This window comes from Cryptotermes secundus, unplaced genomic scaffold (assembly GCF_002891405.2).
Source record: "Cryptotermes secundus unplaced genomic scaffold, Csec_1.0 scaffold1495, whole genome shotgun sequence".
NCBI classification, from domain to species: Eukaryota; Metazoa; Arthropoda; class Insecta; order Blattodea; family Kalotermitidae; genus Cryptotermes; species Cryptotermes secundus.
Genome location: NW_019720595.1, coordinates 40,736 through 56,988, shown reverse-complemented (window position 1 = coordinate 56,988; position 16,253 = coordinate 40,736). Strand labels below are relative to the sequence as shown.

Here is a 16,253-nt window from a genome sequence, read left to right as displayed (position 1 = left end):
TAAAATTGAAGTACAAAATACTCACTCGCCATGTCATAATTGTCCTTAGGGTTTCCAAGCACTATACATGACACATGAATGGCAAGCGCTGATGTAACATGCTGACTGCGCGTTCTGGTATAAGCCAACTACATAAGCACAGCTAGGGTGAATCATCGCACTCAAGGACAAACATAGATAAGGCCTCTCAGTTGAGAGGTACAGTGCGTGGACCTGCCAGAAGACCACACTTTTCTTGGGCCATTATCTCCGTAACCGTTCAACTTCGGACATAGGTGTTTTGGGTTATATAGGCATACTTTAACATAAGGAACACCCTCCCGAAGTTTGGTCCATTCCTCCTGGGACACCCTGTATAAAGCAGTAATATGTGTTACTATGAGACATGGCAGAATATGATCCTGCTTGTAAAGGTTATAGAAAAGGAAGAGAAAGAAACTATGAACATGAAAATTAACAAAAATATATGACAAATGAAATAACACTGCATGCCATACTACCATTAAACTATTAAGATATTTTTCTCTATGGAATACCAATGCAACACAAACATTAATAAGAAATGTAAGATTTTACGATACAGTTGCAGACATTACATAGAGAATTAGATGACAAGACTATGTAGAGAGAATGGGTGAAGACTTGTGACACAAACAGCATGAAATTATTACACATACAGGATGAAGAGTCAGATGAAGACCATGACTTAAAATTTTTTAATACCCAGGGAATACTGAGCTGACAGCACCACCCAACAGTGTTTTAAATTAAAAGGGCAGATGGTTAAGTTGCATACTCCATGAAAAAAAGAAAAATAATGTAAGGCTGCTCATAAGAAGAACTAGGAAATATATGGTTTAATTTAACACAGCTTCCACTCGATTTCACAGGACATATATTTATTTCACTGCAGACAACCTGTAGCAATCAGTCACTTATGACAGATTACTAAAGTTCAGATAACAGGAAGTTTCAGACTTATGAACATTCACACATGTCAATGAATATTTCAGCAACTGGGCCACACAAGTGACACTTTATGTACAAACCATCTTGGAAATTACTTATGAAGGTAGAGCACACACCTACACTTCTCTATCTTCCTCATGCTTCTGTAATTAAGGCTGCCCCCAGTAAGAAATGGTGGTACGAGTGCTTGGGGCAACCAGAAGTAGCATGTCAATACTCAATATTCCAATATGTAAGGTAGTGCCAACATTTAAATAAATGATGAAAAATTATTTGTTGTTCAATCTGACTGTTTTTCTGCTCTGTTTCTATAATTATATTATAACAGCACTACTATGTGCTGTTATTTGTTCTACATGTACTATAATTCACCATAATCATGCGTTAAAGACTCCTGTGCTTTAGTTTGGGAACCTAACCATCATTTATAATATTGTGTCTGTGGGAAATCCAGCTTCATCTTACAAACACACTTTGGAAATGCAACACATTTTGTGTACTTAACAGTCTGTAAATGTACCTAATATGTATACAGAACACAAATACTTTCAGTTCTTGTTGAGGCTGTGCACACACATCAGGGCCCAAATATCTACATCTGTGCTAGTCAGACGAATGTGTAACTGTTCTACTGAACCTAAACCTCAGAAGTAATTCAATAGGTCATGAAAGTACAGGGATGTGCAGGCAATCCTACTGAAATCAAAACAGCTTAATGTGATACTGATAGCAAGGACACTAGAAGTAACAACACTATGAAATAAAGCACAGATCTGCACCACTCTAGACAAACAAAAATCTGGCCCCTCACAGCTCAGAAACACAGTGCGGACAAACGCTGTGGTCAAATGGCAGGCACTCCTTTCATATTCATACAGTTGCAGCACCTACTCTCAGCCCAGATGCCAGATATCATAGTAATAATGACCAACATTAATAAAACAAGCCTCACAGAGTAAATAACATTTATTTTTTCCTGAAGACAGACAGAACAGCATCCCTCACCACCAAGTATACTGCTAAGAATCAGTTCTATCTGTTGGGTTCCACAAAGCAGATACTCTAAGGAGAAATAATGAATTGCATCATTCCACCTGTAATGGACAGGGTGACACAATTACATACTATTATATTTTAGCATCCCCTTCCATTGGGGCATCATCCTTATTATTATTAAAGCACCCGTCAATAATGCAACAATATTGTTGCATTACTGACAGGTGCTTTAATAATAAGGACAACTATATACGAATGGACACAAATCTCATTAAAACCAATGCCCATAAAAAACTATGTTTAAAAAGCAAGCCAGAGCAAACATATTAAAACCGAATAAAATGTCATTCTTGACATATATACTTACTTCTGCCATTTTCATTCATCATACAGAATAACCATATATATATGGCGGTGATCAAGGAGACAAGGTAGATGTTACATGGTGGTGCACAATAATTGACTGAAATTAGTACCCCTAAGCCAGACAGAAGGAAACCACACTAAGATGAAGGGCTCTGAGATTCATGCACAGACAGGGGGAGAGCGCATTTTGGTTTCTCTTCCATTATTCATGTATTTGATTTCTTTATCTCAAACAAAATCATTCCATGTTTGCAGAGAAGTACAGGGAGGATATATGGCAACTGTAATTGGTTATGGTCTTGCCACAGTTCATGCTCATTGCATGGACTGCCATCTTTCCTACTTGAACAGCTGTGGTCGTATAAGACTGGAGCTATCTGCCTTACATATCTCTCAAAATAATTGTACTGGTATGAAAAACAAGACCCACAATCCCCAAGGCATTCCTGGCACACCGAACACCCATTTTTATATCAGGAAGTGGAACTCAGTGTGTAAGAGATGGATTTCTTGTGCTCCAGTACTTGTTATTTTGTACTTAAAACATGACTGGATCACACAGCTGTAAAGTGTGCACAATTACAGTTCTGTAAGACCATAGTTTCAATAATTTTGTTGCAGTTCTCACAAAATGTGCTATATATTGGAGAAGCAAAATGTCTATGCCGGAGCATCATGTGCATTACATAAATACTATGTGAAGTGTACATCTGTTAGGTAGTGTCACAAGAAAAAAGAAAACAAGAAAGCTTCCCAGGCTTCCAGTTTCCCAAAGAAACGCCATTCAGAATCAAACACCTATTATAATTAAATTGCACTTACTGGTGATATATAACAGATTTTTCGCCTGAGTTACTTCACAAGCATTATTAAGCTGCCAAATACAGCTTAAAACAAATCCATATGTATTTTAATCACTACCTACGTACATAAGCTCGAATAATACAGAAGAAACATACCTACCTATCCAGTGACCAAAGCGACCAACACAAGAGGAATGAGTTAAGAGACCTGGAAGTAATGCCTCAAAATAGATAAAAACGAAACACCTGTCCTTACCAGGCAGAACATGATCAGCCCACACCCATGTGAGCACACAAAGAACACATATGCCATAGCCCTGACCAGTGCAAATTGAATTTTAGGAATACTACAAAAAGCACACAATATCAACATCTACTAAGAAAATGGGCAGCAAGTTATTGCATGCAAAGAGCCAAAAACTGGGGAAAAGCTAAATTAGACAGACATGTTGCATTCATTCTCAAGATGCATACCAAACCAACTACCCATTTTCTCAGTATGAAGCACACAACTATGTATGTACACTTTTCTCCTTGTCTGCAACAAAGTCTCTCGCCACATGTAGAAAAGAAGCCCGAATCTCGATCTTGAGAAAATGAGTTAAACCACACACATGTAAATACTAAGAAGTTAAGAAAAATGTTCTTACCAATCACCAGGTTGCACTGTATGTTTGTTTAATTTGTCAACATCTGACACTATTGTAAATACTGTATTAGGAAATAACATAAAACAAAAGAAACAAAGTGTCTGTCCCTGAATGTAAATAAAATAAAATATTATACATATGTGAAATTAAAGCATACATCAAGCTGTGAACATTTTCATGTAGTGTGGAAACTCTCCAACTATACTTCCCACTTCATCAAGATACTGTCTATGGGTATGCCAGCTCTATCCTGTCAAATTTTGCTTCACTTTATGAGCAGATGTACTGCATGCGCAAGAAAATGGACTGAGTTTTGTGGCTGGCAGAATTTAAATTGTACACCTCTGTTTGAGGTACATTTAATTACGTGTACTCAAACCAAGCAGTACCAATTTGCAGATCAGTGATGCACAGGGACATATGTATGAAAGAGACAAGGGATGTCCTGTAACAGATTGGGCCTTTGACTGTTAATACACTTGAAATGTTGTTCATCGGGAGGGAAAAAATTCTGTTGAGGTAAGTCTTGTCCTCTTCAACACATAAAAGCCTTTCTAAAGCAGTAGGTTTCCATGAATTCTGAGCTGTGTGTGTTATCTTCTGGACCAACTGAAACTTGTAAGCATAAAATTTGAGTCTGTTGTGTAAAACATCTTGTGGAGTTGAGTAAACCACGCATAACTCTAAACTTGCTCAGCCAGTAAAATTTCAAGGGCTCCAGTAAAATGCTTCATGCCTCTGTAGTGAGGAGACCCATTCTGTTGAAAGATATTCTCTCTCACTTTCAGGCCCCCATCCCCACACATCACAAACCTGTAAATTGTTGCTGACTGGTCGACTACACCTGACTGAAGTTATGTCGAACATGGGGACACAATTCAAACTGTGCTAACGACAGTACTCGATATGCTTTCTGCTGCACACAGCACATCTTGTCTTCAGCTGAAGAAAAAACAGGATACAGCTGCTCTTCTGTGCATGCAGATATGCATACAGGATATATGACCAAGCTGGAAAAGAACTCAGAAAGTTACGACACTACATGAAAATGACAGCAGCTTAACATCTGCTTTCATTCTGCATATATAATATTCTATTTTATTGACATTTAGGGTCAGAAACCCAGTGTACACCATAAAATGTTGGTATATCCCCACGTTATATGTTTTATGTAGTGTTCAAGAATAGGTAGAAAAAATATATAAGAAAAAATATACCTTTTTATAAAGCAACAGTCCTCAGTCCAAGTGGTACTCCTGCTGGACCCCAATCTGTCGGAAAAGCAACACTGACAATTCTACGCAAAATTTTTGCCAACATCTAAATAGCTGTGTTGATTCCATGTACCTACTGACTCGTTCAAATAACAACTAGTGATATGCTTAGTGTGTGACGGCACATGTGCTGACTGACAGACTGGCCAAGTGATGTACATGTGTAGCAGGAATCAGGGCTTCACAGTCAGTGGAGGGACACAAACACGAGGGCACAAAAAATAATATAAAATTGTACCTTCCTTTATGCTCTTATATGATATCAATATTCCTCCAAGGGCGAGAATATTCTTTCGTGGCTGCACTTGGAATTTCATGCAGAGAAAGAGCAAGGAGAGAAGTGTACAAACCTGTGTACTTGAGTATCAAGTGGCCCACAGGGTCAATCCAAGGGGACCAACACATGGAGTCTGTGGACAGAGACAAAATACCTATCAGTTAACGAATGACCATGAAATGGTGGTGATTCACTGGATTCAGAAAAGAAATGTATCTCTTACACAACTGAATCACCACCTACAGAGTAAGCACAAAGCGCTATAAATGCAAAAATTAACTGTCAAGGTCTATAAAATGTACAATGTATCCACAACATTCACAGTACCTCTCAATTAATATATTATAATCTGAAGATGATACACATCACCATCTGACTTTATACATTCAAAAGTAAAACATTATGTGCAACTCACTTGTACCCTGTACTTGGAATTCAATGGAACATTCCATCAATTCAGTTAAGTTACTTATAAGACATACTCTGTAAGTAACTTGCAGAATTTTGTTATATAAAAATTGTTACCAATAACAACACACAGAAATCCTGTTCAGCCTTCTTCACTTTCAGTATGTTTTCAACCTGAGTATCAAAATTTAAAAACACTCTAGGTACCTCCTGCCCACTAGTATACTGCTATCCCCTGCCAGTTCCTAATATGGGGTATTTCAAAGTTAGACCACTGTGGTCGCGGTGCAAAGTCCAAGAAGGCCCACCCCTTATACATTTATTCCTCCATCCATCTCACCAATTCAGCTGCCCCTGGTTGTTCCAGAAGATATAAAACTCACATAAAATAAGCAAATGTTATATAGTCAAGAATTGTGCTGGGGAGACTAACTCACTGGTGGGAAAACACATCACTAAAGAACAAGTCCTAAAATGTTTACAAAGTTGGCAGATATATGCAGACAGAGGAGACTATTCCAAAAGGTCAACAAGGTGTATGCACTATGCTTAGAATAACAATTCTTCTACAGTAAAAATTTAACTTATTCTCACACATTTTCTCTGCTTTCTTAAAATTTTGGTTTGTGATGAGAAATGGAATTAACCAATTTCTTTACCTCCTCCTGAACAATAAATGCAAAAAGGAAGCGAGAAAGCTCTGAACACTGCCAAGCAATTAAATAACAGTAACTTAACAGAAAACAAGTCACAAGATACCATCTATGTCACACATTTATAGTAATTCAAATTTTTAATACTTCTTTCAGACCAGTGTAGTCAGGAATAAATGAAGCATTATGGACAGATTACTCCTTGGGGAACAGAAAACATGCAAGTTACATGTAAAATGTAAAAATACTAGTTTTCTTTTCTTTTCCCCACATCACCATTCATTATCATCCTACAAAACATGATTCAATGTTACATAACCTATGTAGCTCACACAGTACCATTTAAACAAAGAAAACATCACAATCAAGTAATAAAGCTTCTGTACTCAACAAATTAAATATTGCCAACATATAAGCCACCTTATCTACACTATTCTTAGTAGGCATATAGACTAATGTAGGCATCACTGGCTTATGTCCTTAGAAATATCCTTCTTCTATACACTCAAGGAAAAAAACAGATAAAAGAAACATATAATGGGAAGGTTATGTCTCTGTCCAAATGCAAGTTTGGTCTTTGAAACTACTAAAATTATTTCAATGAAATCTAGCAATAGGTAGATCTAACTTTTGTTCACGGCAAACAAATACAATGATTACTTTACACAAAGCTGAAATAGAATTTAATCACTTTTCTCAAAAACAGCTCACTGTAGAAACAGGTAGATGATCTAATATAGAGAAATAATTAAGAGCTAAAAGACCTGAGACAGAGACTAGCTCTATCAACTAAGCAGGTTTTTACCTGAAGACGGAGACAGAATCTAGTCTCCAAAATGTTGTTGAAATAAAAAACAGGATGATAGTGTCCAAAAACACAATAATTGTGTCATTAAGAGCTACAACTTTTATATGAAACATCTTTTATTTGGTAAAACTCAGTGATTTTAGTCTGCAAGCCAACTATACCAATTTGGTAAATAGCTAATAAAATATAGTAATAACTCAACATATGAATATTTGACACAGAAAGTTTCAGCAAAAAAGCTTTTGACTTATTAACACTGTTTTGCATAGAAAGCTCAATACACTGTCATTTTACAACATATAGAAATTACACCATTAATGAATTTAAGAATGAAGCAGTCCATGTGTTATGAAATAACTGGCTGTTTAACAACAATGAAACTAACAACTCAGTATATACAGAACATTTGTGTACACCTGACTTAGTCATTCATCACCCAGCATTGCATGAGGGCTATTTGGAAAGTAACCTCCAGCGATCTTTCAACAAAACATGCCAAGAGAAAAACAAATTATATACATACTACGTACTTCTGTTACTTCACAACATAGTCACCGTCCAAACTGAGGCACTTATCGTATCTAGGAATAAGTTTCTATATGTCCACATCAAAGAAGTCTGCCACCTGTGAGCTCAGCCACATTTTGAACCGTTGTGATCCCAACCAGTTTGTCAGGTAGGTAAACAGGTGCTAGTCGCTCAGAGAAAGTTCAGGGTTGTAAGGAGGGCGGTCGAACAACTCCCAGTTGAAATGCTCCAGCAGCGCTTGACTGCAACCAGCTGTATGTGGATGCACACTGTCATGAAGGAAAACTACACCAAATGTCAGCATTTTGTTCTTAAAGGCCCTATGTAGTTTCTTTTAGCATTTTACAATACACTTCTGACATTATTGTGGTCCCTTGTTGCATGAATTCTACCATCAGCACTCCTTTCCTGTCCCAGAAAACACTTGCCATCAGCTTTCTGGCAAGCAGACATGATTTGTTTAAATTTTTTCAGCTTGCTTGATGAATGCATGTGGAGCCACTGCTTTGACTGCGCTTTGATTCAACACACAATTGAAACCCAGGTTTCATCACCTGTTACTCACATGATGTGGTCGAGAAATTCATTGCTATCTTCGTGGTATCACTCTGAAAAACTCAAAACTAAAGCCATTCTCTGCATTTTGTGCCTACTCATGACCATTTCTGGAACCTACCTTGGGCAAAATTTGTGAGACCCTAGCCTAACTGTGAAATCTCACAGAGAACAGTGCATTAAATTTGCAGAAATTCCCACAAAACTTCTGAAATTTTGAAGCACCATCTTTCACAAATTATTGGGTAACACCTTGAACAAGATCATCACTCACTACAGATGGCTGACCACTTCGCTCTTCACTGTGAACATGCTACACCACTGTCTTATAGTTCCTTCACTCATTACATTTTGGCTGTAAACTGCACATAATTCATAATGGATTTCCACAGCACTCATGTTTCAGCATGAAGAAAGTGGATAGCAGCACGAATTCCACAGCTGGAGGAATTATCAATCGTAGGACACATCATAACTCACTCTGTAGAGACAAGAACAAACACTAGGTGACCAGTTATGTGATGGTTTACAAGGCGATGAGTCCTGTGATGCTACCTCACAAGCGTGAGTACTCCCCACTCCAAAATTAGCTGCCTAAAATAAACAGATGTTACTTTCCAAATAGCCCTCATACTACATGTTTTAAAACTGTTGCCACTTGCGTTGCATGATCTGCAATACAACTGCAATGTGTCGAACCTATATACAGTAAGCCTATACAAAGTCTATACAGACTCAAGTGATCATGATGATAAAGCAGGCAAAAAGTCTGGAAAACTATCATGTTAAAGCAGAAACTGGATGTTATTAGGTGAATCAAAGCTGGTGAACAACAGGTGGACATTTGCAGACATTTTGGTTTTTCTGGTTCCATGGTTAAAATAATTCAAACAGCATGATACAGTTCAAAGATGTTGAATAGTTTGCAACTTTTTAACTGCCTCAAATATAATGTTTACAAGAAATTTATGTAGGGAGAAAATGAAGAGGGTGAAAGCAACATGGGTTGAAGATCATAACCACTGAAACATGCCTTGGAGTGCTGCGTTAATAATGAAAAAGGCAAAATTTACTCATTTATATGAACTGAAAGGGAAAGCCATTATATTTTTATAGTGTGAAATGATATTATATAGGCAAAGAACACATTCCCACAGAACTAATGTTAAAAATTATTCGGCATATGAATGGTATTTCAGGAAAACATATTCTTCATATGTTGCAGTATTACCGTCCAAGGAAGTATAATTTCTGACACTATGCAGCATGATTAACTATGCCATAATAGACCTGTATCTGTAATAACATATGAACAGCAAGGACAATGAGATATACAGAATCACACAGAATGGATCTGGAAAATACATGTTCTCTACTAGAGTACACATTTCCATTCAATGACATACATTTTAATGGTTTTCACAATATGAACATTTTTCACTCATACATAAGAAAATATAATATATATTCCATTGAATACCTTTATACTTCTGTTTAAATTATCAGTTTTCACACCAGAAACCTTTTTCACTCAGTGCAATGACATGTGGATTTTATTTACAGCATTTCCGAAATCTAAACTGGATTCTTGCTGCACAACAGGGCAGAAATTAAGCTGAGTTCAAAGTGAAATAAATAAGTTAGAATAATTCAGAAGTACTTCTTACAGTATTACTATGGGACAGTAACAATGACTATGTGATCCTAAATACTAAGTACTGAACAAAAAATTCACATCAATTATGATTGATACATAAACTTAATTTCATCTTGTATACTGAATACTGTTGTACAAATGTTCATTTTGTTTTAACTAAATATATATCTATTTACAGCAAAATATAATTCCAAAAATTGGAGGAATCTTTGTTTAACTACTGTCAAAAATAAAAGACAATGCATGATCATTCAATATACATGTAAATGGAACACATAAATTGAACTTGTCTGAATTTGTATATTTTAAAACCAGCAGTCCTCAAATGTAATCAAGATAAATAAAACTAATTTAAAAAATAAAAACTGTAATCACTCCTTAACATGATGATTCAAGCACTGCGCTTTGAAACCTGGATAACTCAAATAAATATTCTTCTGAATGTCAATAGAAACACAACAAATTATTATTATTGCAAAAAACATAATATTTATTGGAGACCCATCATAAGTTTTTGCCAATAAATGATGGAATAAACAGTTATACAAAAGCCATCATTAAACTTAACTTATTACATTTCAGAGGATTTTAGGTTCTCACAGCGGTTATGATGGATACTATCTTCTGGGATATAACACCATGTAGTCCACTGAAAGTCAACAAACGTTTCAGAGGAACATATCTTACTCGCATTATTCGACCATGAAGATGGAGGCGATAGGTTCCCCTCAAACACTGGCTGACTTTCAAAGGACTACATGGCATAACATCTCAGAAAACAGTATTCTTATTACACTTCAGTTGGATACTTTTCTGTCAAGTGTATCATATCTACTAACATTTGGCTGTCTGCATGATGGAAAAATTAAATAATTAAACTACAAAACCAAAACTTTCATGGAATTCGTAATCATTGGATTAATATTAAAACATGCCCAAATATAAGTAAAAATCGTCATTTTAAAGTCACTCCCACAAATCTGCAAGCCTGACTTTAGCTCAGTAAATGTAGGACAGGGTGTGAGAAACGACTGAAAACTTGGCATTTCTACTACCAGACCTGCAAGCTGATGGTCAAAGTAATTACTGATGACAGCTGCATGCCTTGCCTTCATCTGGTCCATTGCTTTTATGTAATTTTAAAGCCTGGCAAGGGTTGAGCACACAGAATTGCGGTGGCAATTGTACCTTCACCAGTATGAGACACACCTCTATAATAATATATATTATTTATATTATATATATATAATAATAGCATAATAATAATAATATACATAAAAAAGATTGTTTCCATGGCTTAATAAGATGGTTTGGTTCCACAGCAGTCTGGAATTTTCATGTTTACTTAAAAAATTATTTCCTTATTTCATTCATCAATAATATTATCATGGAGTCTGTGCATGTGACTACAGATGGAGTTTGGATTGGCGGATAGATTTACTGACCACTTACAGACTGTAATTACAATTCAATTCAATTCAACTATAACACCATTGCTATTTCCACACTTTACGGTTCACTAGAGCACACAGTCTAGTGTTCTCAGTCTATTACTAAAACATTCCTGTAACAGCCCCAACAAAGACCATTTCTGTGCTTCTGGCTCAAGCCTTCTCTTCACAGGCTCCCTATCAACTGACAGTCCCTTGCTTATAACATTTCCGCACTGGCCATGCAGAAAACACAGCTCTTCCACTGTTGTAGTCCAACTACTGCATTGTTAAGAATCTGCTGCCTAGCAAACAGAACATGTTTACCAAGCCGCTGGCCAGAAACGACTGCTGTTTACAGAGTCACCTCTAGGCAGTAGGTCTATATGCCACAATATGCCAAGTCAACAGTCCTGTATTGCACATTCAGTAACAGTGGATTTAAAAATTCAATATATAAGAAAATATTGTTCAAAGGTTTCAGCAAAGCCAATGCCAACAGAATTAAAATTTCTGAGTTAGGTTCAGTGTGCATGGAGGAATGGGGAATGTTAGACTACTAATGTGGTTTTCTTTTCCAACCATTACCAGAATTGTTTATTCTCCACTTGTATGGATTCATGTAAGGAAGTAGAAAAGTAACAAAATAAATTCACTATAACACACCCCACCAACCACCATGGCCCTCCAGAACACACACATATGGCACTACAAACACGGCAACCAAGCAAGAGAGTTGATACACCGACAGTATGAAAATATGGCCACCACCAGAATTTTAAATTTTAAACTTTCCATTAATTGTACTGACACTGTTAATCAGTTTTAATTTAAGTTATATTAATTACATTAACATTTTAATCTATCTTGATTTCTAATGGTAGAAATCTCTTTTAAACAACATGTGACATGTGTTTATCATAAAGGCAAAGTGCTTCCTTTCTAGTACTGGCTTTATCTTGTGATGATGGTCAATTGTGACCAAAATATGAACAGCTTTTTAAAATATTAAATTATTAATTCATTTAAAACTGTGACTGCTCAAAATGTCCCTTACAAAAATAAGCAGATATGTAATTATTAAGTCATATGGGAAGATTATCTTAGTGCCTGCCACAAATCACTTAACTGACCTGGAAGGAAGGAATACACACAATTCACATCAACTCACACACACAAAAATTCACACTTATGACACAGTTAAGAGGTCAGTAACCTCCAGACATTATATTCCTTCTTCAGTACTGCCATAATATATCTTTCAATAGCTAACATGAAGCAAATTTATGCACAATGTACCTGGCAACCACAATCCAAGAACATTCAGACATCAAATTATCATGTAAAGATAATGGAGAGTTACATATTAAAACAAGTGTTCACATAGAATACTGGTCAGAAAAGGAGAATATTCCAGCATAAATTTGAGGGTGTTACAGTTCAGAATAGGCCAAAAAATCTTAAAATTGTAAATGAATTTAGACAGAAGGGGCCCTTATTTGACAAAAAAGAATCTAATCAAAACATTCAGTGTTCAGTGAGGATAAATCTGCAGAATCAGTTAACAGACCGAATATTCCCCTCAAAAATCTCTTAGACCGTTCCATAGGAGACCTAATTTAATTTTCATGCTTTATGAATCAAATTTATGCTGTTTCCAAGGAGTAGGAATGTGTGTGTAACAAGGACCATTTCTAGCACCTGCCGCAATCTGATTGACTGTACCAGAGCATCAAGTTGTGTTGTATTTCCAACTGTATTCATATTTATTGCCATACATCATCTGTACAGATATAGACTACATATTAATTATCTACTACAGGTTTTGGGCCTTTTTGCCATCATCAGGTATGCATAATGACTGTTGGCTGCACTGCTAACCTCTTACATTGGTCCATGCTTATACAGTGTGCCTATAATGTGTGTTGTTTAATTACTGGGATTTAGCTGATAGAAATAAATACAACTGAGCTTCTGGGATAGAACACCATGTAGTCTACTGAAAATCAAATATGTCTTAGAAGAACATGTCGCCTCCATCTTTCAGGGTCAAGAATAAGCCAAGCAAGAAACCAGCGTGAAAGCACTTGGCAACCAGAGTGCATTTTATTTGTGGTTTGTTTGGCCATGGGTTTGCTGACTGCACTAGAGGTCTGAACAGAGCAGAAAGAGCTACACAAGCAGCCTGTCTATTTTTCATAGAACTGACCAAAAATCTGCAGTAGACTCTCAAATATCCTCCTTGTGCAAATTAAGATTATTTATACAGTACAATAAGTTTTATTTGTGCATAAGGAAGACTGGTAATAGCTTGGAAACTCAACAAGCACTTTGCTGATATACTGTTAGTATATGTAAATGTAAGACAGTTTAGCCAATAGTTTAATCAATAGGTTTATGCAACCTTAAGCAGTCCACACAAATTAAGCAAGGTTAGTGCAGGAAGTCTGTGAAGTTCCCTTGATTTTCTACACACAGTTTAGTAAGTCTTGAACAGGCTGCCCTTCAATTACTAGGCAGTATTCTTAGAAGAAAATATGCACCAGAATTGATCATGATTCCAAAATGTCAATAAAAATAAAACAATATAAATTTGTTGATAAGAAAATACAGAGTCAGCAATAAGGAGAATTCAGAGTACTCGTACATAAGTGAGTGATAGTATCACACTGTTAAATGGCTATATGTTAATCTGACAATTCAACTCCTTACATACAAAGTATCCCACAAAAAAAAAAAAACACATACATTACAAATGCACATCTGGAACGTCCGAATAAAGAATAATACTGTTTTAAGATTTGAGATTTTCACAGTGGTAACTATGAAGAATGCCATCTTCTGGGATGTGGCACCATGTTCACATGAGATCTACACAGCGCAACATCCCAGAAGACAGCATTATTCAATAAAATTGTTCTTTACTCCTTTGAATAAAATACCTTGTCAGTGGCACACATTTCATTCTTAAAAATGTGGCCTTATGGCAAAATTCCACAATAACACATTTCATTCTTAACACTGTGGCCTTATGGCAAAATTCCACATTAACACAACTAATAATAACCACAAGTAAGCCATGACTTAACAGACTATCAAATCCTTGAATGTTACTTCATGTTTACAACAATGTAAGGCAATTATTACCTGGAATAATTAAAACAACTGGAACACAAACCTGAGGTCATTATACCACGAAGTAAAAACTTCATCATCATAATGAACATGATGCAGCCTCTACACTTCTGTAATAGTCTTGCTGCTAAGATGCAGAACACAGTTTTGGTATCACTAACCTACACTCAGCAAACCTAACCTAAGGAAACCAAAACAAACCTAACCAAACCAAATTCAACATAACCTAACCTAACCTAACCAAACCAAATACTCGTACAAACACTGCTGGATGGGAAACTACCTCTAAGTGTGATACGGTGAGATATCACATCCTATACTCAACCACTCCATTCTGTAGATGGAAATAAGCACATGCATCTATCTTTTCTTAAAATTCGCCCTATTTAAAATTCAAGAAAATGTCAGCATCCAGGAGAACTTTTCTTTATGAATAAGAAAATCGGATTAGAGGAACTGAAATAAAATCATACTCATTTACATAAAAATGAAACGGTATTTGTCACATTTCTTGTCTTTGTCTAAATTCAAAATTCTTATTCAGTGCCTGTACAATGACAAAATTAGATGCAATACCTGCAAAACCAAGAAACTTGGAAACAATACGTGAAATTAATGTATATAGAACTTTCTTGGGGTGATGCAACATTCTTCAATACACAATTACGACAGTTTGTGCCCCTTAATCTGCAAGTTTCTAACTTACCTGCCCTGAAGACAACTCATTGTGATTCTCATACGGCACCAACTCCTACACATCACTAATAAACCATACTTATCGCTATAACAAAACAATAAAAATGTATGCTACTCTTACCTCGCGGATGATCTTGCAGCCTTTGACAGGTCCGATCTGAGAAAACAACGCACAGACAAGATCCTCAGATACAGAAGCATCCAAATTCCCGACGTACCTAGAGACACAGAGACCACACGAGATTAGTTTAATACACATGTTAAAACATTCGCTGTTCTGGTATATTGGGAGATGTGATTTCAATGACAGCAAGAAGCATTCTGTAGCAACTACAACACAACGGAAATATGTACTTACAAGGTTCTAGGATGGCTTTCGTCACTCATTATCTGAAAATTAGAGAAAATAAATATAACAAGTAACTTCTTTTGTTCCACAGACTCATAGAGTCACTTCATTTAAGTAAAAATAATACCTGTCTTGAAATCATAACATACACAATCACACAGACACAAACGTCACAAACACTATTACGACCATTACGACTATAACCACACTACAGCAGCTTGCTACATGCAGCCTGTACTCTTGCGCATGCGTCGGTGTTAGTCGTGATAATGGTGGTAATACGGGAATAAAGTTTCGCGCCACTTGATCAATAGCCAATTATTGAAGGCCAGTCAATGCAGACGTGAAGAAAAAATGGAAATTGTTATAGCACACGGTAACTGTTCTACGTGTCCTTTGCTTCGTCGTATGTTATGGATAATTTAACAAAAGTAACGACAAATAATGCTGTAACTATCCACATAGCGGTAATCTTACACTGCATTCTTTTAAAGAAAAGTCAATTTTCAAGCCTTCCTCTTAAGGTCCAGCTGCAAAAACTTTCGGAAGGATACAAATTAATAAATTATAATTCAAAGTCTTTTAAAATCTGACTTAATTTGCTGAAAAAAATATATTTTGCCGTGCACTACCAGTAACGTCATAGCCCAGATGCTGCAACGCTAATAGGTGCCTGGATAGAGCCCGGGGGCCGCCTTT

The 16,253-nt window shown here is 36.3% G+C and overlaps 1 protein-coding gene across 7 annotated transcripts in view; it reads right to left on the bottom strand.

Annotated features, from left to right (window-relative positions):
• LOC111870340 (proline-rich extensin-like protein EPR1) overlaps positions 1 to 15,780 on the bottom strand; it is a 195,027-nt gene extending 179,247 nt beyond the window's left edge. For 2 of the 7 annotated variants that reach the window (XR_002843832.2, XR_004513659.1), the window contains exons 1-4: positions 15,682 to 15,780; positions 15,564 to 15,595; positions 15,327 to 15,423; positions 5,409 to 5,468 (exon numbers count right to left, since the gene is read on the bottom strand). The gene's annotated coding sequence lies outside the window, so the exon portion shown is untranslated. Of the gene's footprint in view, positions 1 to 3,315; positions 3,343 to 5,001; positions 5,056 to 5,408; positions 5,469 to 8,437; positions 8,769 to 15,326; positions 15,424 to 15,563; positions 15,596 to 15,681 lie in introns of those variants that run through there. The other 5 variants (XR_002843834.2, XM_023862537.2, XR_002843833.2 and 2 more) reach the window with 4 other exon arrangements.
• Between the last annotated feature and the right edge of the window lie 473 nt (positions 15,781 to 16,253).